Source organism: Eriocheir sinensis, chromosome 41, assembly GCF_024679095.1.
Source record: "Eriocheir sinensis breed Jianghai 21 chromosome 41, ASM2467909v1, whole genome shotgun sequence".
NCBI classification, from domain to species: domain Eukaryota; kingdom Metazoa; phylum Arthropoda; class Malacostraca; order Decapoda; family Varunidae; genus Eriocheir; species Eriocheir sinensis.
Window position 1 is genome coordinate 49701 of NC_066549.1, and position 24311 is coordinate 74011.

Sequence of the window (24311 nt, forward strand, 5' to 3'; positions counted from 1 at the left end):
ACCCGGGAAGCTCCACGAACATGAGGAAAACATGGACACAGCAAGAGGCGCAGGCGAAAACCGTTAAGACCAAACTTTGGACCGGTATAGCTCAATAACGAAAAAACCTATTTTGATTCTGACAGCGCCATCGTGTTCTCCGGTAAACTCTACACCTTGTATCAGTTGCTCATCAAGAAATATCAAGAAATAAAAAAAAAGAACCAAACGCGTCTTAAGTTAAATTTGAAACCGTCAAATTATAGCTCATGTCGGTTCAACTCGTGATACTTATTTCCATAAACGTATCTTCACTAGTAAAGGCGTGACAGGTGGTTAAAGAAATGACGTGTTATCTCCAAAACTTAAGGTCGTAGCGCAGATTCGAGACCAGCGTTGTATTCCTCGCTAAATTCTAAAACTTTCATTATCTATCGACGAATGAGAAAAAATAGATATTAAACGATGAACGTTGGATCAAAGTTAAAAAAAACCGCGAAAAACAGATCATAAGAACTCCATAACTATTAGTCGTAGCGTCATTCTGAAGGCACCAGCGTGTTCCCCGTAACTGGTTCTCCCAGGCGACAATTGGGCATACAAAACTTTACAGTATTAAAGGACTTATAAGCCTTCAAAGTTTCAGCACGTTTTTTTAAATCGTGGATATCTCCGTCAGTTTTAGGCCTAGCGCAATTCTGATAGCACCAGAAATTCTAATATTGTTTTCTTCACGTCTATGAACCTCTCTGATCAAGCTGGAGGCAAGAATAACGAAACTTGCATATTTGAAAAAAGATGGTTTTAGAGGAGGTGAAATTCTGGCCGTAAACACCGGAGAGTTTCATAACGGTGGAAACACAAAATCGTTCATAGCTCCGTTAATACTCTACCGATCGGATTCTAATAAGCATCAAAATGTTCAGCGTCGAATTCTACACCAGCTGAGTGCAACGAACACGAGAAAAAACGAGAGGATAAAATTGAGGGTTACGACCATTTCTCAGAATATAGCTAATAACTTCTATAATAATTGAGCTAGCGCAAAACCAAGACCAGAAATGGCTTCCTTGTGATGTGCCCTCTCAAAATCATGCCCGACATTAAGACATTACTTAGATATGGATGCAGGAATCGATGCAGAAACAAAACATTCTGATCAACGCCTTGGCTAGGATATCTTGATACCTAATAAAATTATCTCTATTCTGAAGACGCCACGTTATTCTCCGTCAAATTTTACATTAGATATCAGTTGGTCAATAATACACAAGCAAAATAAGCAAAAAAAGCTATCTTTGGAAATACGCGTCAAATCTTAAATCTGACAACGTCAAAATATAGGGCGTGTCGGGTCACATCGAGATAATTAATTTCATAAACATATCTGCAGTAGTTAAGGCGTGACAGGCGGTTAAAATATGACATGCTCTCTCCGAAACTAAAGGTGGTAGCGCAGATCTGAGACCAGCGTTGTATTTCTCGTCAAATTTCAACAATTTTATTATTTATTGCCGAAGGATAAATAATACGTAATAAGCGAGTGACGTTAGGTCAAATGTCGCAAAAGTGCGAAATTTCAAATCAATATATCTCTATACCCATTAGTGGTAGCGTAATTCTGAAAGTACCAGCGTGTTCCTCGGAATTGTTTCTACTAGTTGCTAATCAGGCATATTGCAAAACGCATTGATTCAAGAGTTATAGGCCTAGAAAGTTTTCGAAGGGTCTCACAAAACCGTTCATAACTCCGTCAGTTTTAGGCCTATCGCAATTCTGATAGCACCAGAAATTTTAGTATGTTTTTCTTTACGTATATCAACCTCTCTCATCAAACTGGAAGAAGGAATAACGATTTTTCAATTTTTAAACTTTTTCGTGTTAAGGCCTCGCGGGGGAAATGTGGTAGTTTAGCCCCGTAGAGTTGCCGAGGAGGTGTGAAATCTTTACCTGCTTATATCTCCGTCTGTGCCGCACGTAGAGCATCTTTAAGGACACCAAAAGATTGCTCGTAAAATTACCTTTATTTCCAGTGCCAAGAGGGTAAGAATTGTTTAGGAAATACTGAATGGCAGCGTCTTAGAGTTAGCGACAGAAAATAAATCGTATCACCTTTAATACTCCCCGTAGAGGATTTCTGAGGATACGATCGAGCGCCTTCTCAAGAAATTGGGTGGATGAGGATATTTCTAAACATCTAGAGGGCGAGCAGAAAACCAACCTGCAAGACTTGCTGAGAACAATAAGGAAAGAAAAGGAAAGTAAAAGAGTCGAAATAGCGCAGAAGCGTCGACCTGGCCAACAGCACCTGTACCTACCAGGGCAAAAGGGTTCAGTTTATATAAGAAAATATCGCTTATGTCATTGCCCTGCGATGGAAGTGGTCACGTGTAATGGTATCAACCCAGAGGCTCGGTTAGCTTTAAGTTCTATAACGCTATTTGCAAAATTAACTAAATAAAGTTGGTTGTCGGCCACAATTAATGGAGGGGCTGTTAATGGATTGCTTTGTAAGAGAATACGAGAAAACATACCTCTCACAACGCAACTAACGGATAGAGTAGTAGTAGTAGTAGTAGTAGTGTTCCGACCTCACACGGGAAGGACATGGTCTTACTACTCTTCTCGTTATCGGTGCTAAGTGCAATGTGCCCTCCAGCACTACGATACAGTGCAACGGACTTATACCGCCTGCGACGTGCCTCTGCCTACCCGCCAGTGAAAATGATCAAGAAACTAAACTCTTCCGAAACCGCAGTGCGAGAAAAGACTCACAAACAAGCTTGACGAGGTTATCACTACCATCAAGTCCACCAGTGCCGACGTTGTGGCGATAACAGAAGCATGGCAGATAATTCCAGAAGTTTGCAGCATCACCGACTACCAACTATTTCATCGCCTCAGGACAGGCAAGCGAGGTGGGGGGGTTAGTGCTTTACTGCACCCCCCCTCCTTCCGGTGGAGCCCCCTGAGGGTGTCGAAACCCTCTGGGTGAGGCTGTCCCCCCCCTCCCACCCCCGCAACGTTGCCTCGATGCTCATCTGCCTTGTGTATCATCCTCCTCGTGCTGCCTCCGCCTCCACGCTAATCGACCACATCATAGAAAACATGGACCAACAGCGCACACTTTTTCCGTCAGCAAAAGTAATGGTTTGTGGTGACTTCAATCAGCTTAAAACTAGTGACATAGAAGAACAACTAAACCTCACACAGGTGGTTAATTTCCTCACACACGGCCCAAACACCTTAGATCTAATCCTCACTGACCTGGCGCACCTCTACCTTCCCCCTAGGCCCCTCCCCCCCATGGGACGGAGCACACACCTCTCAGTCCTGTGGACACCTGCACCCACCATTTCCAGCAAGGCTCCACCCATCACCAAGACCTACAGGCCGGCGGTAACGGATTCAGCCACCCGTTCTTTCGGACAGTGGATCACGCACCACCGCTGGACTGAGGTTCTCACCGTGGAAGATGTCCATGACAAGTGGAAACGCTACACCGCCACCATCACCACAGCCTACCAACACTTCTTCCCATTGAAAGCACGAAGAGTCCATCCCTCAGACATCCCTTGGATCACACCCAGGATGAAACATATAGTCCTCTTTTCCTTCTTATTTCAGTTTTTAGCCTGTCTGTCATCCATCTCGGGTAATTACCTGTTGACCTGACTTCCCTGTGAGGTATAAACTGTTTATGTCCTAATTTAATCTCCCTGACCAGACTATTGTACTCACCCTTCAAGCTACTGACCTGACTAGTGACCTCACCAGAGATTACCGCCCCTCCCTGCTCTGGGTCCTGACCTACTTCTGATCTCACTCCCCTAAGCTTCTGCAGCTGATTTCTTAACCCCTCATAGTCTGCCTTCCTGAAGTCAGGTATTAATGTGCTGTTACTGCTTACTCCATCCTCCCATTTAATATTAAATCTAATTTCCTTATGATCACTGTTACCTAATGAATCCCCAACCTCAATGTTGCTTATTATGTCCTCTCTATTAGTTAACGACAAATCCAAAATATTTTCTTCCCTCGTTGGTGTTCTAATTAACTGCTTAAGGAAACTATCCTGTATCACATCTAACAAATCCTGTGCCTCTTGGTCTCCGGATAAAGTATCCCGCTCTATGTTCCTATAATTGAAATCCCCAATTACACACACACATTCCTGTATCTTGACGCCCTACTGATATCTTGTAAAAGGGGTTGGCTACTGTCCCTGGTAAGGTTGGGCGGTCTGTAGAGTACTCCGATGACAAGCTTCTCCTTCCTACCTATTGTTTCTACCCAGAGGGATTCTGTATTGCTATCTTCCTTGATTAAGTTGTTAATGACACACTTAAGATTGTCCCTGACGAAGAGTGCGACCCCACCCCCCTTCCTGCCTATTCGATCTGGCTGTATATATGTTTATTTATCCCGTTATAAGCTGTCTATGGCCATGGGAAGACCTCCACCTACTGTCATATGCCTGTACCTTCCTTACGACTGCTGGAGAACAAATGTATCATGCCTATAACGTAAGAAAGGAAGGAAAAGAGAGGCGGCCTTAGTTGAATCTAGCGGGCCAGGGAGGGCGATGCCAGCTATACGACAACTCCTTCAGACACAACAATAAAATGACGTTTAGGAGCTCAGATCAATCCTTTCCGCTCGTATAACCTACACCAACAGTTAGGCTTCATGCACAGTGTTTGCTTGGGTACGGTAACTGACGTGAGTGTGATTGTGTTCAGCCAGAAGCCGGGTGACACAATGTACTGGGAAGGCCTGACTGGAAGTGTATTGGACTGGCTGCGGGGAGACGGTGGGCGGGGCATGCGGCGGGGAGGGGAGGCTGTATTTACGCTGATTTATCCTTTTATGAGCTGTTTATGGCGATGGGAAGACCTCCACGAACACTATTATACCTGCAGCTTCCTTAACAGTGATGGAAAACTAATGTATCACGCCCAAACGCCCACACACACGGGAGTTCACGGGTGCGCTGGGCGGGGAGGGGAGGCTGTATATACGCTGATTTACCCTTTATGAGCTGTTTATGGCGATGGGAAGACCACCACGTACAATATTATACCTGCAGCTTCCTTAACAGTGATGGAAAACTAATGTATCACGCCCAAACGCCCACACACACGGGAGTTCACGGGTGCGCTGGGCGGGGAGGGGAGGCTGTATATACGCTGATTTACCCTTTATGAGCTGTTTATGGCGATGGGAAGACCTCCACGTACAATATTATACCTGCAGCTTCCTTAACAGTGATGGAAAACTAATGTATCACGCCCAAACGCCCACACACACGGGAGTTCACGGGTGCGCTGGGCGGGGATCGAGGGGAGGCTGTATTTACGCTGATTTATCCTTTTATGAGCTGTCTATGGTGATGGGAAGACCTCCACGTACAATATTATATCTGCAGCTTCCTTAACAGTGATGGAAAACTAATGTATCACACCCAAACGCCCACACACACGGGAGTTCACGGGTGCGCTGGGCGGGGAGGGGAGGCTGTATATACGCTGATTTATCCTTTTATGAGCTGTCTATGGCGATGAGAAGACCTCCACGTACAATATTATACCTACAGCTTCCTCATTAGTGCTAGAAATCTAATGTATCACACCCAAAACGCCCACACACAGCCCATGCACACGGGAGTTCACAGGGTGCGTTGGGAGGGACTTCTTGGCGGCTGAGAGTAGGCAATATAGACATTGAATTATCGCTTTATATACTGTCTGTGGCTATGGAAACACCTCCACGTACCGTCCTATACCTGTACGTTCCTTGTGGCTACAGGAAAACCAATGTACCACGCCCCGAACGCCCAGAAATAGCCCGAAATTAGCCTGAATGCACGGCGAAAAAACACGACTTGGTCTTTGAATTCTCACCTCGTCCCCTGCTGAATGAATGGCATACCAGGCGTGTTTGCTCACAGGGGGCAGCACTTGCCACTAACAGAGTGAACAGGACTTTTTCCAGGAAGTTCCCGTCGATCGCTGAACTTATCCCTTAAACGCCTCATATCTAACCCTTGAACCCACGTGACAAGCCCCAACCCCAACATAACCCCGTAAAACACATACCCACATATGTTTATCATTGTATCTTAGTGAACACGATGCCTATAATGAACAGAAGCGTGAGAATCATGATTGTTGCCACATGCCGCCCGCTTAAGCCCTTCCACAGATTCACATATTCTTCCCCAGAACGCCATGTAGTACCTTCCCAACTCCACATAGGCTTCCCAACACCACATAACCATTCCCCAACACCATATAACCCTCCTACAACCCCATACAACACCCTGAACGTCACATACCCACCCAAAGTCACGTAAAACCCTTCATTAACACAACATAGACCTTTTAAATCCACATAACCCCTTACTAATCCCACATAGCTGTCCCCAACACCACATAACCATTCCCCAACACCATATAACCCTCCTACAACCCCATCCAACACTCCCAACGTCACATATCCGCCCCAAAGTCACGTAAAACCCTTCATTGACACAACATAACAGCCTCCCAACACCACATAACCCCTCATCACCCCCACATAAGACTTCCAACACTACATAACCCTTCCCAGTTATTGATCGAGCTGTGCCTAGTCATATCAGTCATTTGTCTCGAACTAGTTGGAATAGAATGGCTTATATATTTTTTTTCTGCCCCCTCACCCTTTTCTACCCGCTTGTCAGTTGTCAGTAGCGCATCGAAGAGTTATATCTATCAGTCTTACGTGTACTGTGCGTGTGTGTGTGTGTGTGTGTGTATAGGGGGAAGTGAGGGGCTGTGAACGGTTCGTGTGAGAAGGGGAAGGAAAGTGAAGGGGAGAGGTGAAGGAGGGGAGGAGAGGGGGGAAGGGGGAGGAGGTGATTAGCCAATGCCATAATCATTCGTTAGTCATATATTGCTTACTCAGAGGAGGAGGGGGTTAGGGAGGAAGGAGAGGAGGAAAGGGAGGAAGAGGGGGAGGGAAGGAAGGAGAGAGGTAGGTAACGGGAAGGTGTGTGTGTGTGTGTGTGTGTGTGTGTGTGTGTGTGTGTGTGTGTGTGTGTGTGTGTGTTTTCCTAGGCTGTCAATCTCTCTCTCTCTCTCTCGTGGTCAGGTGTGTCCGATCAAATCCTTTTTAATTCCGTATGAACGATCGAGTAATTGAGGTGACCAAAGGCTTGACCCAAATATAAATAAATAAATAGAAGAACGAGAAAGAAAAGAAAAGGAAGAATAAGATGGATTGAAAAAAAAAATGCAATGATTTAATAGATAATAGTAACACACACACACACACACACACACACACACACACACACACACACACACACACACACACACACACACACAGCCTGTCAAGAGGGGCCACACAATGGGAAGAGCCCAGCCAGCCCTCGCGCCCCTCATCTCCCCTCTCCACCTCTCACCCCTTCATCTTTTCTGTCCTGTCCAACCACACGTAGATTACTAGTAGCGGTAGTAAACAGACACCCACGCCATAGACTGATAGGTCTTCTGGTGTCTGTTCTTCCTATGTATTCATCTCCTCCCCCATCCCCTCCCTTCTCCCTTCTTACCCATTCCTTCCCTCTCCCCATTCACCCCCCACGCTTCCTCCTCTTCCCCTCACCTCCCCTTCCTCCCCATCCCCCTTCACCTCTCATCCAACCACCTGCCACATCCCTCCCTCCATCACTATAACATCACCATTATCATCACCAGTACCTATCACCTTCCCATCACCATTCCCTTCATCACCATATAAAGGATCACTATCGTCTGTTATCAATATTTCTCCTCCTCCCTCCACCCTCTCTCCCAAGTCCAGTAATATTCCTTCAATAACTACAAGGTCAATCTATATTATACCCTCTCGTTGAAGCCAGTCTCCTGCCCCCATTCTCATATTTTGCCCTAATCTAATATGTACCATCTAGTTAATCAATCCGGTAATATTCCTTCAAACAACTACAGGGTCCCTTCTGTACATTGGTCATGGGAGGGTAAAATCTCACTTGCTTAAACCCTTCACTGTGGATTTCCTACAAGAAGACATCACCAAGCTACAGGAGTGGAGCAAAAAGTGGCTGCTACAATTCAATGAAGAAAAATATATAGTCCTGCACCTTGGGAGGGGATATCCAGCATACCAATACCACATGGGAAGCACTCAACTATCCACCACAGAGGCCGAGAATGATCTGGGAGTACATGTTACCAGGCTACCAGTGAAGGCGAAATCCGTGCCAATCACAGCAGAGGTAAAAACATTTGCTAATAATATGAACTGTCCGAGAAAACATGAAAAACAGTGGAGTAGATACCAACCTTCAGTTTTGGGATGACCACAGACACATACATTTATTTTAAGGTGGATGTCATTATTTAGATATATGAAAGGGGCATCAAAACATAAAAAATGATAGACCCAAACACTCCCTCAATGACACAACATATGAGGGACAGTAACATAAGTATACAAAATCAGTGGAAATTCAATACCTTATATATAGAACAAATAATAGACCCAAACACTCCCTCAATGACACGACATATGAGGGACACTAACGTCATTATAAAAAATAAGTGCAAATTCAATACCTTATATATAGAACAAATAACAGACCCAACAAGACATATAAGGGACACTAACATCAGTGTAAAAAAAATAAGTGAAAATTCAATACCTTGAGTCAACCACAAATAGTAGAGATTTTTGGGTATTTGGTAAGCTTTGGTTCCGTCTGGTAAGGCACTGGTAGAGGTTTTATGTTTTAGGAAAGGCTTTCATATGGGTTGTGTTGGTAGTAGTATTTCCAGGTGTAGATTTGCGAGCTTCCCCAACAACACGAAAAACACTCATAAGCCTGACTGGTATCCTTGGAGGCTTTGGGAAATAGCTGTCACAACCCAGGCTCGCCAGATTCTGTGCAGTGTAGTGCGGAGGACGCGGAGACAAACACAAAGCCTCTGGGGTCAAGGCGTTGGCCAGCGGCTGTAATAAATAAGTCATTTTTTCAACCCTTGTTACGTCTACGCTGCTGACGGAGAATGCAGGCAAACATTTTATTCAACTTTCTTTTCCTTATTATTTGGTTGTTTTGTACAGAGATCAGAATTTAGTACCCTTACTGCTAACATGGGAGTGTGTGCAGTAAACAACAGAATGTCTGAGCCCTCTCAACCTTTGTGTTCTCATAAGACTGAGACACTTTCATGGAGTATAAGATACTTATTTTCGTGACTGGACTTTTTTTCCACACCACCTCTGAGGTAAAAGTCCCAGGCGCGTTTTTATTTAAGAGGTGTCCCCTGAAGGCCTAATCCTCTCTTTGATCTTTGATCAGAAAATAGCAGAAGCAGCACAGGTCATTATGCGTTAGCAGTACGGGTCGTTGCGGCAGCAGAAAAAACACGGGTTGCTATGCGTCATGCAGCAGTACGGGTTAATATGTAGAAGCAGAATGGGTTGCCGCGACGAGAGCACCACAGTATCACCCAGCACCTAAATATATTCGATCAATACTCTTACACTCTAACACAGGTGTGGAGTCGGATATAAAAAAATTTGACTCCACCCCCTCCCCCTTACCCTTGTCTGGTGCAGTGGTAGGGAAAGTAAAGCCCGCAACGCCACATCGCACCACAATAAATGAACCACGCCTCACCTTAATTAACGAGCCACACCGCACCACAGTAAACGAACCATACCGCACTACAATAAACGAACCATACCTCACCTTAATTAACGAACCACACCGCACCACAATAAATGAACCACACCTCACCTTAATTAACGAGCCGCACCGCACCTCAGTAAACGAACCATACCGCACTACAATAAACGAACCATACCTCACCTCAGTTAACGAGCCACACCGCACCACAGTAAACGAACCATACAGCACTACAATAAACGAACCATACCTCACCTTAATTAACGAACCACACCGCACCACAATAAATGAACCACACCTCACCTTAATTAACGAGCCACACCGCACCACAGTAAACGAACCATACCGCACTACAATAAACGAACCATACCTCACCTTAGTTAACGAGCCACACCGCACCACAGTAAACGAACCACATCGCACCACAGTAAACAAACCACACAGCACCACAATAAAGGAGTCGGAGAGCATTTTACCGTCTCCAACTCCAGGCAAAAGTAGGCTACACACTGGTACCGTTAAATATACCTTATTTAAATGCACCGCGTTATATCAGACTTAAATATACCCTTTGTAAATTCATCACACTTCAGGTATAGACAGAAAAAATATCCCCTCCTCCTGTTTTGTCTCTTCTTTCTTCTTTCTTCTTGTCTTCTTTATTCTTTCTTCTTCTTTTCCTCTTCATTGACTAGGCTCTCTTGCAGGCCTGGAAAAAATGGTACTGTCAGTCGCTTCCACATCAACTATTTCAAAAACACCAAAAAGGAGATCAACTGAGTTCCAGTGAATGTGTTTTCTACGTTCATGGTACAAAAGAAGGGTCGTCTACCTCTACCACCAGGGTCTTAAAACTACCCGTGGAAAGACACAGAAATCCCTTGTCAAATATGTAAGCTTAAGTGCTGAAATGGTTTATTTAAGTATGCCCCAAAATTTGTTAATCAGAGAAAGGTTTACATTTTCTGCAAACTGAAAAGGGTCAAACTGCCACCAAGGTCTTAAAGCTACCCGTGGAAAGACACAGAAATCCCTTGTCAAATATGTGAGCTTAAGTGCTGAAATGGTTTATTTAAGTATGCCCCAAAATTTGTTAATCAGAGAAAGGTTTACATTTTCTGCAAACTGAAAAGGGTCAAACTGCCACCAGGATCTTAAAGCTACCCGTGGAAAGGCACAGGAGTCCCATGAAAGCCTAGTCAAATATATGCAAGCTTGGGCGCCAAAATGTTATGTTAATCTTAACCCAGTAGCAGCGGGGATCATGTTTCTTAATGGTCCCTCTAAGCGAGAAAAATGAGAAAAAATCACCCCTCACACAAACCATTTCATAATATATATATATCAAAGTATTTGTGATCAGATTATGTATCATCTATTTTGGGGGGTTTAAATTATGGCACAAATTTGGCCCGTCGCTGCTACATGGTAAAGCCACAAATTTGGCCCGTCGCTGCTACCGGGTTAAAATATGTCTGTAATTAGAAAGGTTTACACTTGCAGAAGACTTCACGCTAAATGAATTCAAGTCCAACAGCACAATGAGACCTCTACCCATAATAATCCATATGAAAAAGTTTTGATTGCAACGAAAGAAATCTGTCAGTACCTTAACCAGCTGTGTGTGAGGGTGGTGCCGTTGTCTCCTTCCCCAACACACACACACCGCCTCCTGCAGTCATCTTCCTCCTCTTCACAGCATCGACCATCTGGCTGCCTGGAAGAAACTCTGTTGTTAGTCTAATGAGGGTTACATTTTCTGTGTCTACACGAGTTTGTGATTATCCAGGATGAGTGAGACAGAAGTTGGTGTTCAGAGATGCTCCCACCTCGCTCATTAACTATTTCCAAATGTTAAAAAGAGATCAGCGATGTTCTAATGAGTGTTTTATTAGGTTCATGGCACAGAAGAAGGGTCAAGCTACACTTTCGCCTCTATCATTAACTATTTTCAAGTGCTAAAAAAGAGATCAGCGATGTTTTAATGAGTGTTTTATTAGGTTCATGGCACAGAAGAAGGGTCAAGCTACCACAGGATCATTAAACCAGTAGCAGCGACGGGATAAATTTGTGTCTTCACTGAGTAGCAGCGACGAGCCTGGGAGTGTATGTTACCGGGCTACCAGTGAAGGGATGTCCAGCACACCAATACCACATGGGAAACACTCCACTATCCACCACAGACCGAGAGAGAGACCTGGGAGTGTATGTTACCAGGCTACCAGTGAAGGGATATCCAGCACACCAATACCACATGGGAAACACTCCACTATCCACCACAGAGCCAGAGAGAGACCTGGGAGTGTATGTTACCAGGCTACCAGTGAAGGCCAAATCCATGCCAATCGCAGTGGCCGGGTTAAAAGTGTCACAAGTAAATTAAATATGAATGGTAAAAATCCAGGATAAAGAGATAGAGCTCACCTTTCCATTCCTGCGTCTCTGCTTCTTGTCTCTTGCCTCCTCGTGCTTGAGTCGTCTCTCCCTCCGCCTCCCTTCACCTCCTCGTCCTAGTGCTCCTCCTCCGTTCCCCGGCCAGCCAGGGGAGGAGGAGGGGAAGAGAAGAGACGAAAATTAGTGCACATCCCTAAATAGAGGGTGCAAAACCTATTACAATCTCGCCACCTTCGTAAAGAAACCGCCCAAGTCGTTATTTTCTATTTTTCAAGAAGAGAATGTCATCATCTCATTTGGCTTAAGATTTAGGCAGAAATAAAAAGGGCAATTGTAGAACACTCAAACCCTGAATATCTAAGACAACTTAACAAAAATGGAAATCACTGAAAAATGACTTAGGCAATTACTTTATGAGGGTGACGATATAACAGCAGGAGGTGTGTGGGGGAGGGGGTGGAGGAGGAGGAGGGGGAAAAGATAGGAAAGAAGGCCATGCTCTTTGCACCTCTGTGACATGTGCACCGCGGGGAGACTTGACATGAGAGCCCCGCCCCGCCCAACGGTGTTACGACGTCGGGATGACATCAGCTTCATTCACACACTCTTCTGCCACCACTATGACATGTGCACCTCAAGGGAGGCAGATCCTCAATCCGACTGAATGACAAACAACCCAGACAGTGGTTCAGGCCACCCTAGCCAGCCACATTCCGCCGAAACGGAGTGGAGGTGTCGGCGCGACCCTCCCCACCTTAGGGCTGCCGCCCCCAGCTTCATGAGTCCCCCCACTCCCAAACGGGTGTTACGACGTCGGGATGGTCTCGCCGGATCTCGGGACGGACAGATTCACACAAGGAGGTAAAGGAAGTTGAAGGAGGAGGAGGAGGAGGAGGCAGGCTGAGAAAAGATTAAGGTTCGTTAGAAAGTAAAAAGCTTTTAATAGAAGGCAAAAATGAAGCCAAACCCTCAGAATGTCATAGTGAGGTACTTAACTTAGTAATGCAGAGCTCTTCCTCCTCTTGCTGTGGTCTGGGCAGGGCAGCCCCTTGCTTGCTGTGGAGGGCAGCACTCCCACAGCAGCTGAGGAGAGGGAAGGAAGTGGTCACACCAAGGTCCATATCATTAACCCGGTAGCAGCAACAGGCCACATTTGTGCCATGATATTTACCCCCCAAAATAGATGATACATAAACTGATCACAAATGCTTTGATATATATTATGAAATGGTTTGTGTGAGGGGTGATTTTTTCTCATTTTTCTCACTTGGAGGGACCGTTAAGAAACATCAACCCCGCTGCTACCGGGTTAAACCACCCTGGGAATGCCTGAAACTCCTATAAAAGCCTTAAAATGTGAGCTTGGGCGCCAAAATATTTAAGAAAATGACCCAGAGAAGCTGGCAATGATTCGAACACATGAAGAGAGGAGAGGGCGGAGTGCTGAGGATGGTGGAGGATACTGAGGTACCCAGAGGGAGGACAGTTAGAAGACCCAAGGATAACATGGAGAGGAACAGTGACACAAGACATGGAAGTGTTAGAAAGAGGAAGGATTAGCATTGGACCCAGCAAAATGGAGGAGCATCAAGGCAAGTCCGCCATCAAGACTGGAAGGACTATAAACAAAGAAGAAGGAGAATATGGAGCAGCTAACAACTCTGTGTATATCTGAGGTAGTGTTAGAGGCAACCAAACCAAGGCGAAGTTCTGTTTTTGGTGGCACCTGGCGGCTGAATTCTTGCTAGAGTGGTGTTGGGTTACTTGGCCAAAGTGACATAGATGAGCGCTGAGGCCATATGCAGCTTTAGCCTATGCCCCAAAGCTTTCCATGAACACCTCCATACAAAACAGCAATAGAGAAGGAATTAACACCTTGACCATGGATTTCCTACAAGAGGACATCACCAAGTTACAGGAATGGAACAAAAAGTGGCTCCTACAATTCAATGAGGAAAAATGTAAAGTCCTGCACCTTGGGAGGGGATATCCAGCACACCAATACCACATGGGAAACACTCCACTATCCACCACAGAGCCAGAGAGAGACCTGGGAGTGTATGTTACCAGGCTACCAGTGAAGGGATATCCAGCACACCAATACCACATGGGAAACACTCCACTATCCACCACAGAGCCAGAGAGAGACCTGGGAGTGTATGTTACCAGGCTACCAGTGAAGGCCAAATCTATGCCAATCGCAGTGGCCGGGTTAAAAGTGTCACAAGTAAATTAAATATGAATGGTAAAAATCCAGGATAAAGAGATAGAGCTCACCTTCCGGTTCCTGCGTCTCTGCTTCTTGTCTCTTGCCTCCCTGTGCTCGAGTCGTCTCTCCCTCCGCCTCGCTTCACCTCCTCGTCCTAGTGCTCCTCCTCCGTTCCCTGGCCAGCCAGGGGAGGAGGAGGGGAAGAGAAGAGACAAAAATTAGTGCACATCCCTAAATAGAGGGTGCAAAACCTATTACAATCTCGCCACCTTCGTAAAGAAACCGCCCAAGTCGTTATTTTCTATTTTTCAAGAAGAGAACGTCATCATCTCATTTGGCTTAAGATTTAGGCAGAAATAAAAAGGTAATTCTAGAACACTCAAACCCTGAATATCTAAGACAAGTTAACAAAAATGGAAATCACTGAAAAATGACTTAGGCAATTACTTTATGAGGGTGACGATATAACAGCAGGAGGTGTGTGTGGGGGAGGGGGTGGAGAAGGAGGAGGGGGAAAAGATAGGAAAGAAGGCCATGCTGTTTGCACCTCTGTGACATGTGCACCGCGGGGAGACTTGACATGAGAGCCCCGCCCCGCCCAACGGTGTTACGACGTCGGGATGACATCAGCTTCACTCACTCTCTCTTCTGCCACCACTATGACATGTGCACCTCAAGGGAGGCAGATCCTCAATCCGACTGAACGACAAACAACCCAGACAGTGGTTCAGGCCACCCTAGCCAGCCACATTCCGCCGAAACGGAGTGGAGGTGTCGGCGCAACCGTCCCCACTTTAGGGCTGCCGCCCCCAGCTTCATGAGTCCCCCCACTCCCAAACGGGTGTTACGACGTCGGGATGGTCTCGCCGGATCTCGGGACGGACAGATTCACACAAGGAGGTAAAGGAAGTTGAAGGAGGAGGAGGAGGAGGAGGCAGGCTGAGAAAAGATTAAGGTTCGTTAGAAAGTAAAAGTTTTAATAGAAGGCAAAATGAAGCCAAACCCTCAGAATGTCATAGTGAGGTACTTAACTTAGTAATGCAGAGCTCTTCCTCCTCTTGCTGTGGTCTGGGCAGGCAGCCCTTGCTTGCTGTGGAGGGCAGCACTCCCACAGCAGCTGAGGAGAGGGAAGGAAGTGGTCACACCAAGGTCCATATCATTAACCCGGTAGCAGCAACAGGCCAAATTTGTGCCATGATATTTACCCCCCAAAATAGATGATACATAAACTGATCACAAATGCTTTGATATATATTATGAAATGGTTTGTGTGAGGGGTGATTTTTTCTCATTTTTCTCACTTGGAGGGACCGTTAAGAAACATCAACCCCGCTGCTACCGGGTTAAACCACCCCTGGGAATGCCTGAAACTCCTATAAAAGCCTTAAAATGTGAGCTTGGGCGCCAAAATATTTAAGAAAATGACCCAGAGAAGCTGGCAATGATTCGAACACATGAAGAGAGGAGAGGCGGAGTGCTGAGGATGGTGGAGGATACTGAGGTACCTAGAGGGAGGACAGTTAGAAGACCCAAGGATAACATGGAGAGGAACAGTGACACAAGACCTGGAAGTGTTAGAAAGAGGAAGGATTAGCATTGGACCCAGCAAAATGGAGGAGCATCAAGGCAAGTCCGCCATCAAGACTGGAAGGACTATAAACAAAGAAGAAGGAGAATATGGAGCAGCTAACAACTCTGTGTATATCTGAGGTAGTGTTAGAGGCAACCAAACCAAGGCGAAGTTCTGTTTTTGGTGGCACCTGGCGGCTGAATTCTTGCTAGAGTGGTGTTGGGTTACTTGGCCAAAGTGACATAGATGAGCGCTGAGGCCATATGCAGCTTTAGCCTATGCCCCAAAGCTTTCCATGAACACCTCCATACAAAACAGCAATAGAGAAGGAATTAACACCTTGACCATGGATTTCCTACAAGAGGACATCACCAAGCTACAGGAATGGAACAAAAAGTGGCTCCTACAATTCAATGAGGAAAAATGTAAAGTCCTGCACCTTGGGAGGGGATATCCAGCACACCAATACCACATGGGAAACACTCCACTATCCACCACAGAGCCAGAGAGAGACCTGGGAGTGTATGTTACCAGGCTACCAGTGAAGGGATATCCAGCACACCAATACCACATGGGAAACACTCCACTATCCACCACAGAGCCAGAGAGAGACCAGGGAGTGTATGTTACCAGGCTACCAGTGAAGGCCAAATCTATGCCAATCGCAGTGGCCGGGTTAAAAGTGTCACAAGTAAATTAAATATGAATGGTAAAAATCCAGGATAAAGAGATAGAGCTCACCTTCCGGTTCCTGCGTCTCTACTTCTTGTCTCTTGCCTCCCTGTGCTCGAGTCGTCTCTCCCTCCGCCTCGCTTCACCTCCTCGTCCTAGTGCTCCTCCTCCGTTCCCCGGCCAGCCAGGGGAGGAGGAGGGGAAGAGAAGAGACAAAAATTAGTGCACATCCCTAAATAGAGGGTGCAAAACCTATTACAATCTCGCCACCTTCGTAAAGAAACCGCCCAAGTCGTTATTTTCTATTTTTCAAGAAGAGAACGTCATCATCTCATTTGGCTTAAGATTTAGGAAGAAATAAAAAGGCAATTCTAGAACACTCAAACCCTGAATATCTAAGACAAGTTAACAAAAATGGAAATCACTGAAAAATGACTTAGGCAATTACTTTATGAGGGTGACGATATAACAGCAGGAGGTGTGTGTGGGGGAGGGGGTGGAGAAGGAGGAGGGGGAAAAGATAGGAAAGAAGGCCATGCTGTTTGCACCTCTGTGACATGTGCACCGCGGGGAGACTTGACATGAGAGCCCCGCCCCGCCCAACGGTGTTACGACGTCGGGATGACATCAGCTTCACTCATTCTCTCTTCTGCCACCACTATGACATGTGCACCTCAAGGGAGGCAGATCCTCAATCCGACTGAACGACAAACAACCCAGACAGTGGTTCAGGCCACCCTAGCCAGCCACATTCCGCCGAAACGGAGTGGAGGTGTCGGCGCAACCGTCCCCACCTTAGGGCTGCCGCCGACAGCTTCATGAGTCCCCCCACTCCCAAACGGGTGTTACGACGTCGGGATGGTCTCGCCGGATCTCGGGACGGACAGATTCACACAAGGAGGTAAAGGAAGTTGAAGGAGGAGGAGGAGGAGGAGGCAGGCTGAGAAAAAGATTAAGGTTCATTAGAAAGTAAAAAGTTTTAAATAGAAGGCAAAAATGAGGCCAAACCCTCAGAATGTCATAGTGAGGTACTTAACTTAGTAATGCAGAGCTCTTCCTCCTCTTGCTGTGGTCTGGGCAGGGCAGCCCATTACTTGCTGTGGAGGGCAGCACTCCCACAGCAGCTGAGGAGAGGGAAGGAAGTGGTCACACCAAGGTACATATCATTAACCTGGTACCAGCGAACGGTGAAATTTTTGCCATGATATAAACCCCCAAAAATAGATGATGCATAAACTGATCACAAATAAGTTGATGTATATTGTGAAATGGTTTGCATGAGTGATGATATTTTTCTCATTTTTCTTGCTTAGAGGGAGTGGCCTTTAAGAAACATGTTCCCCGCAGCTACCACCAGCGGGTTAAACAAAGCAGGTTTCCATTACAATTAAATATTTCCCAAAAACTAAAGAGAAGATTACAGGTTTTCATGAGTCTCCGTTCCAGATGCAGAGGTCTTGAAAAACTATCACCGGCATCACAAAACAGTACACAAGAATCCCAGTACACTCAATCAACCAATCAATAATGGCATACGCAGGGGGGCATGTCGCTTCACCCACCCTACGACACTTGACCCAGGAGTATCAGCTGAGGTAGGGGAAACTAATCCCATCACTTATACCTCCTTACTGGGATATAATAATAATAATAATCTTTTGTATATAGACATAGAAATAACTCCATTGAACTTGATATTCTGCTGAGGCAATACTACAGCATGTTTAAGGCAGCAGCAGCATACCTAGTTGATATATTAATGAAAACCTTGTAATTTATAAGTAAATCTTGGTGATAAATTTGCAAAGAACAAAATACCTGGCCGATATATTAAATGAAAACCTTGTAAATATATAGGTACAGAAGACTGAGAATATGTTTGAAGGGAGGAGGAGGAGAAGGAAGAGGAGGAGGAGAAGGAGGAAGAGAAGGAGGAGGGAGGGAAGAGAAGAAAAAGGAAGGGAAAGGAGAAGAAAAGGAAGGAAAAGGAAGAGAAGAAAATTAAGGGAAAGGAAGAGAAGAAAATTAAGGGAAAGAAGAAGAAAAGGAAGGGAAAGGAAGAGAAGAAAAGGAAGGGAAAGGAAGAGAAGAAAAAGAAGGGAAAGGAAGAGAAAAGGAAGGGAAAGGAAGGGAAAGGAGAAGAAAAGGAAGGGAAAGGAGAAGAAAAGGAAGGAAAAGGAAGAGAAGAAAAGGAAGGGAAAGGAAGAGAAGAAAATTAAGGGAAAGAAGAAGAAAAGGAAGGGAAAGGAAGAGAAGAAAAGGAAGGGAAAGGAAGAGAAGAAAAAGAAGGGAAAGGAAGAGAAAAGGAAGGGAAAGGAAGGGAAAGGAGAAGAAAAGGAAGGGAAAGGAAGAGAAGGAAGAAAATAACAAAATAAGGGTAGAAAGAAAGAGGAATGTAGAGAATGGAAGAAAAGAAGGGAGAGGAAAATACTAAGAGAAGAGGAACAAGGGAAGAGAAGGAAGGGAAGGAAGAAGAGGAAATATATTACAAATGAAAACCTTGCAATATATTAGTAAAGAAAACCTTGGTAACAGTTAAACAAATACCTGGTTGATAAAAGTGAAAACCTTGTTAGTATATAAGAAAACCTACCTAGCTGACAGAATAGTAATGGCACATAGTAAATATAGTACCCAGTTCATAAAATAATAGTACCTAGTTGACATAATAGTACTGGAAACCTTTGCTTTCTATCATACACCCATACAGCAGGTAAAATCACATACACACCTTTCGTAGAGCTGCCCTGCCGCCAATACTCCATCCCGGGTCACTTGTACAGGCGCCGTAACCAGGTCAGTTCAGTGCAGTGTAGTTCGGAGGGAGTGCCTTTGCAGCGGCCCCTCTAAATGGTCTTCTTGTGCCTGGTTGTGCTGCCTTTTCTTCTCCAATTTTAAGCGATTCTTCTAAAAGTCTTGAGTATATTTAATTTCCTCCGTTCTGTTTGTTTCCAGTTCTGTTCGGAGGGTTGCCTTTGCCCCTCTAAATGGTCTTCTTGTGCCTGGTCGTGCTGCCTTCTCTTCTCTGATTTTTAAGCGATTCTTCTAAAATTCTTGAGTATATTTAATATCCTCCCTTCTGATAAAGTTTACAGTTCAGTTCAGTGCAGTTCGGAGCCTCCACTTCTTGATTTTCTTGTGCCTGGTTGAGTGCTGCTGTCTCTTCTCGGATTTTAAGTGATTCTTCCAAAATTCTTGCATATATTTAATTTCCTTCCTTCTGTTTATGCATGTTTCAAGTTTCTTGATTAAAGCTGCAATATGGTAGTAGTAGTAGTAGTAGTAGTAGTAGTAGCAGTAGTAGTAGTAGTCTGTGTAAAAGGGAGGGGTCCAGTAACCTGTGTATTGTAAAAGAGGTCAGTTTTCTTTTCTTCTTCTCTTCTTCCCCATTCTTCTGATCAGGTCTTTCTTGACTTCACAGTCTTATTGCTTCTTTACATAACAATAGTTCTAAAATGTCCACCTTGTTTTCTTGGTATGGCTGTGCTAGTATTGTGTGCAGTAGCATGTCGTGGTAGGTATTGGGTGGTGTAATCTTCTGTTTCTGCCCCTTACATGTTGTGTCAGGGCAACTGTGGAAGAAGGAGAATAAGAGTTATAGGCTGGTATTACAAGACACTCTGCCATATCACATCAGCTATTTCTAAAGGACAAAGAGGGGATCCATCAGGTTCTATAGGTTCCTGGTACAGAAGAAGGGTCAGACTACCACCAGGGTCATAAAACTACCCCTGGAAATGCCCACAACTCCTACAAAAGCCTTGGCAAATATGTGTTCTTGGGTGGGGAAATGTCTTGTAATACGACCCATTGACACGGTCCCGTCACGCAGGTAGCTTGGCAGGTAACACAATACGTAACACTGTCCCTGAACACACGTCATACGCCTTCCCCGCCCGTCACAATGCGTAGACGTAACACAGTACCATACATCACCGTGACAAAGCTATATAATGTGGCAGGTAACGAAATAATAACGTAACACTAGTCTAGGATATGAAATCACTGTTTCTGGCACTGCGTAACACCTTCAACGCGTCACACGCCTCCTTGACCGTCACCTTAATGCGTAGACGTAACACAGTACCATATATCACCGTGACGAAGCTATATAGTGTGGCAGGTAACGAAATAATAACGTAACACTAGTTTAGGGTACGAAATCACTGTCTCTGGCACTGCATAACACCTTCAACGCGTCACACGCCTCCCTGACCGTCACCTTAATGCGCAGACGTAACACAGTACCATATATCACCGTGACGAAGCTATATAGTGTGGCAGGTAACGAAATGATAACGTAACACTAGTCTAGGGTACCCAAACAGTCATTGGCACTGCGTAACACCTTCAACCCGTCACACGCCTCCCTGACCGTCACCTTAATGCGTAGACGTAACACAGTACCATACATCACCGTGACGAAGCTGTATAGTGTTGCAGGTAACGATATAATAACGTAACACTAGTCTAGGGTACCCAAACAGTCATTGGCACTGCGTAACACTTGCAACCCGTCACACGCCTCCCTGACCGTCACCTCAAGACGTAGCCGTAACACTGCACACAGGAGCACAGTAACACAGCTGTAGAGTTAGTAACGCATGCAAATAACAATGTGCAAGTCTCTCACCTCAAAATATATATTAACCACGGCCCTGCCACGACTGCCCGGCGGTCACCTCAACACTGGACGCCACACAGCCCTATTACGCACTTATATAATTGACCCAACAATAATATAATGACTCATAGCACTGTCTCACCTCAAATTACACTTCACAAGTCCCTGGCAAGCTCGTGGAGGCAAGAAATAGTGGGAGCCAGCGGGGCCATGGCGTGAGGTTGTCAGGTGGCCATGGCTGTGTGGACGCGAAGACTCCCAGCCAATCAGCGCACAGGAAACCCCGGGCAGCCAATCAGAGCACAGAATAGGGACGCTGCCCTCTCCCGCCAAAGCCAAAGATATATTATAGTTATTTCCAAGCCTGTTTTAAGCCTTACAATGTTACTATGGCTTTCCGGGAGGTTAGTATTAGTATTTGCACACTTTAATTATGGTTTCCTTGGAGCTTTGAAGGTTTAGAGGCGTGAGTGTGAAGGAGCGAGAAGTTGTCGGGTCCGTACACACATATATAGTTATTTCCAAGCCTGTTTTAAGCCTTACAATGTTACTATGGCTTTCCGGGAGGTTAGTTTTAGTCTTTGCACACTTTAATTATGGTTTTCTACGAGTCTTGAAGGTTAAGAGGCGTGTGTGTGAGGGTGCGATAAATTGGCGGCAAAGATTCTTATGAGGGAAGCCGTCCTTTGAACCGCGACCAAGCCTGTTTAAGCCTTACACTCTTACTATGGCTTTCCAAGAGGTTACTTTTAGTCTTTGCACACTTTAATTATGGTTTTCTACGAGTCTTGAAGGTTAAGAGGCGTGTGTGTGAGGGAGCGAGATTTTGGCGCCAAAGTTGCAATGAGGGGGAAGCTGCTGACCTGGTGCCGCGACCAATCACAGAGCAGGAAAAAAAGGCGGGGAGCTCACAGCCAATCAGCGCACAGCAAGGCCCCCAGGACAGCCAATCAGAGCAGAGAATAGGGACGCCCCCCATTTCCCGCTCAAAATCACTCAAGAAAGCCACACAGATATATTATAGCCATTTTCAAGCACTTTTAGAGGCTTAAACATAATTATGGATTTCCTGGAGACTAGTTTTGATATTTTCACACTTTAATTATGGCTTTCCGGGAGCTCTGAAGGCGAATTAACGTGTCTAAGAGGGAGAAAGCGGTGGGCGTCTTCATATCTCGTCGAATTATTAATAAAACCAAAACTTACCGGCGTGGAAATATAATATGGATAAAATTAAATTAAAACTTACCTGAAACTTGCTTGGTCCGTATAGTAATAAGGGAAATATGAGTAACGAAGCCAGTCAGAATTAGTTTGTCTTACAGGAATATAAAATCACACTAAAAACCATAAATTACTGATAAAATGTAACAGATATGGATAATTAATGTGATAAAGAAGATAATATTCATGGGATAAGTGATAAGGGAAATAAATAAGTTAACCAGAATCTCGATAAAGCATAAAAAAAAACACTGCAAACCATAAATGACTTCGAAAATATGAAATAAATTAATGAAAAGAAACTGTCACTGGAATATCTAAGTTTACCCTCGCAACACACACTCGCTCACAAACACACACTTCAACCTTATAACGTGACCGCTTCGCCCCCTTTCTGCCCCCCAGCTATTATCTTACCTTAATTAAGTAGTGCTATTGCCAAATAACCGGGCTGCGGCGTTATAATCGTGAATATTTGGCGCCATCGTGAGGAGCGTCTTGCCGTGCGTCTGCTTGGGATGGAGGTCGACCCGGGAATGGCGCCAACGCTCGCTTCCCCGCCAAGCTTAGTATCTCAACCACGCTTATTAATGGTCTTACGCAGGGACGAACTATGAATTAATGACTATAAAAACACAATAATAGAGCTCAAAACCGTAAAGCTGAAGGACATTTTAAATGCACGAATATTCCAGGAAAGAACCGACGCGCTGACCCTGCCAAATTTACCATAGTGCCTCCCCCAAGCGTATTAATGGTCTTATGCACGGACGAACTATGAATTAATGACTATAAAAACACAATAATATAGCTCATAACCATAAAGCTGAAGGACATTTAGAATATTCGATCATTTCAGAGAAGAACCAACGCGCTGATCCCGCCAAATTTACCATAGTGCCTCCCCCAAGTGTATTAATGATCTTACGCAGGGACGAACTATGAATTAATGACTATAAAGACACAATAATATAGCTCATAACCGTAAAGCTGAAGGACATTTTAAATACACGAATATTTCAGAGAAGAACCAACCGGGAATGGCGCCAACTCGCACCCCCGCCAAACTTTGTATCTCAACCACGCTTATTAATGGTCTTACGCAGGGACGAACTATGAATTAATGACTATAAAAACACAATAATATAGCTCATAACCGTAAAGCTAAAGGACATTTTAAATACACGATTATTCCAGGAAAGAATCGACACGCTGACCCCGCCAAATTTACCACAGTGCCCCCCCCCCAAGCGTATTAATGATCTTACGCACGGACGAACTATGAATTAATGACTATAAAGACACAATAATAGAGTTCATTACCGTAAAGCTAAAGGACATTTAAATACACGAATATTCTAAAGAGCCACACACCGAGTCCAGAGTTACCAGATTGGTCTTTTTGAGGCTAAATGAAACCTCAATTTTGGCTTTTTGTGTAAAGCGTTTGGCCTAAATCAATTCACTTTGGCCAAGAATACCTGATCGGGCACAATTTTACCTTTTTTCATAATCTCTGGGTCGGCATTCTTGAAAAACGCCTCCGATTCTCACATCAGTTACGTCTACAGGTCAAAAAACGAGGTTAAATGCGCCTAATAAGTGTTTTTTCACGTTTATGTAAGAGAAAATAAAATAAAACTACCCTAGGAAAGGCCCATGACCCCTATGTAGGCCTTGTAAAACGTATGTGGGGAAAAGGGTTCTCGTCAAGGTGTTGAATTTGTCATTGTTACTTTGCACACCCCTAATGATCAAATTTTCTTTGCTAATTTATATATTCACTCAGGTGCTTTTCATGTTCAACATCTCCCTGACTGTATTTTGGAAGAAAACACTGAACTCATGGGTGCGAGGTGGGGGGTTGCATTTGGTGCTGTATGTCTGGTATGGTTGAGTCTTTTCAGGGGTGAAGGAGATTTATTTGTACCGGCAAGCAGCA

At 44.9% G+C, this 24311-nt stretch overlaps 1 long non-coding RNA gene across 10 annotated transcripts; it reads right to left on the reverse strand.

Annotated features, from left to right (window-relative positions):
- Nucleotides 1-7644: 7644 nt before the first annotated feature.
- On the reverse strand, nucleotides 7645-23101 carry LOC127009458 (uncharacterized). Of its 10 annotated transcripts, XR_007761994.1 has the most exons (8): nucleotides 22787-23101; nucleotides 19253-20093; nucleotides 16668-17645; nucleotides 14348-14424; nucleotides 12101-13153; nucleotides 11286-11393; nucleotides 9884-10385; nucleotides 7646-9811 (listed from the first exon to the last, which is right to left on the reverse strand). It is a non-coding gene; the product is annotated as an uncharacterized LOC127009458 (long non-coding RNA). The 10 variants fall into 10 exon arrangements; XR_007762001.1 differs by lacking the exon at nucleotides 14348-14424 and having other exon boundaries at nucleotides 7648-9811; nucleotides 10004-10385; nucleotides 12101-12703; nucleotides 17195-17645; nucleotides 22787-23097; XR_007761997.1 differs by lacking the exon at nucleotides 14348-14424 and having other exon boundaries at nucleotides 7648-9854; nucleotides 9927-10385; nucleotides 12101-12703; nucleotides 17195-17645; nucleotides 22787-23097.
- Nucleotides 23102-24311: the final 1210 nt, after the last annotated feature.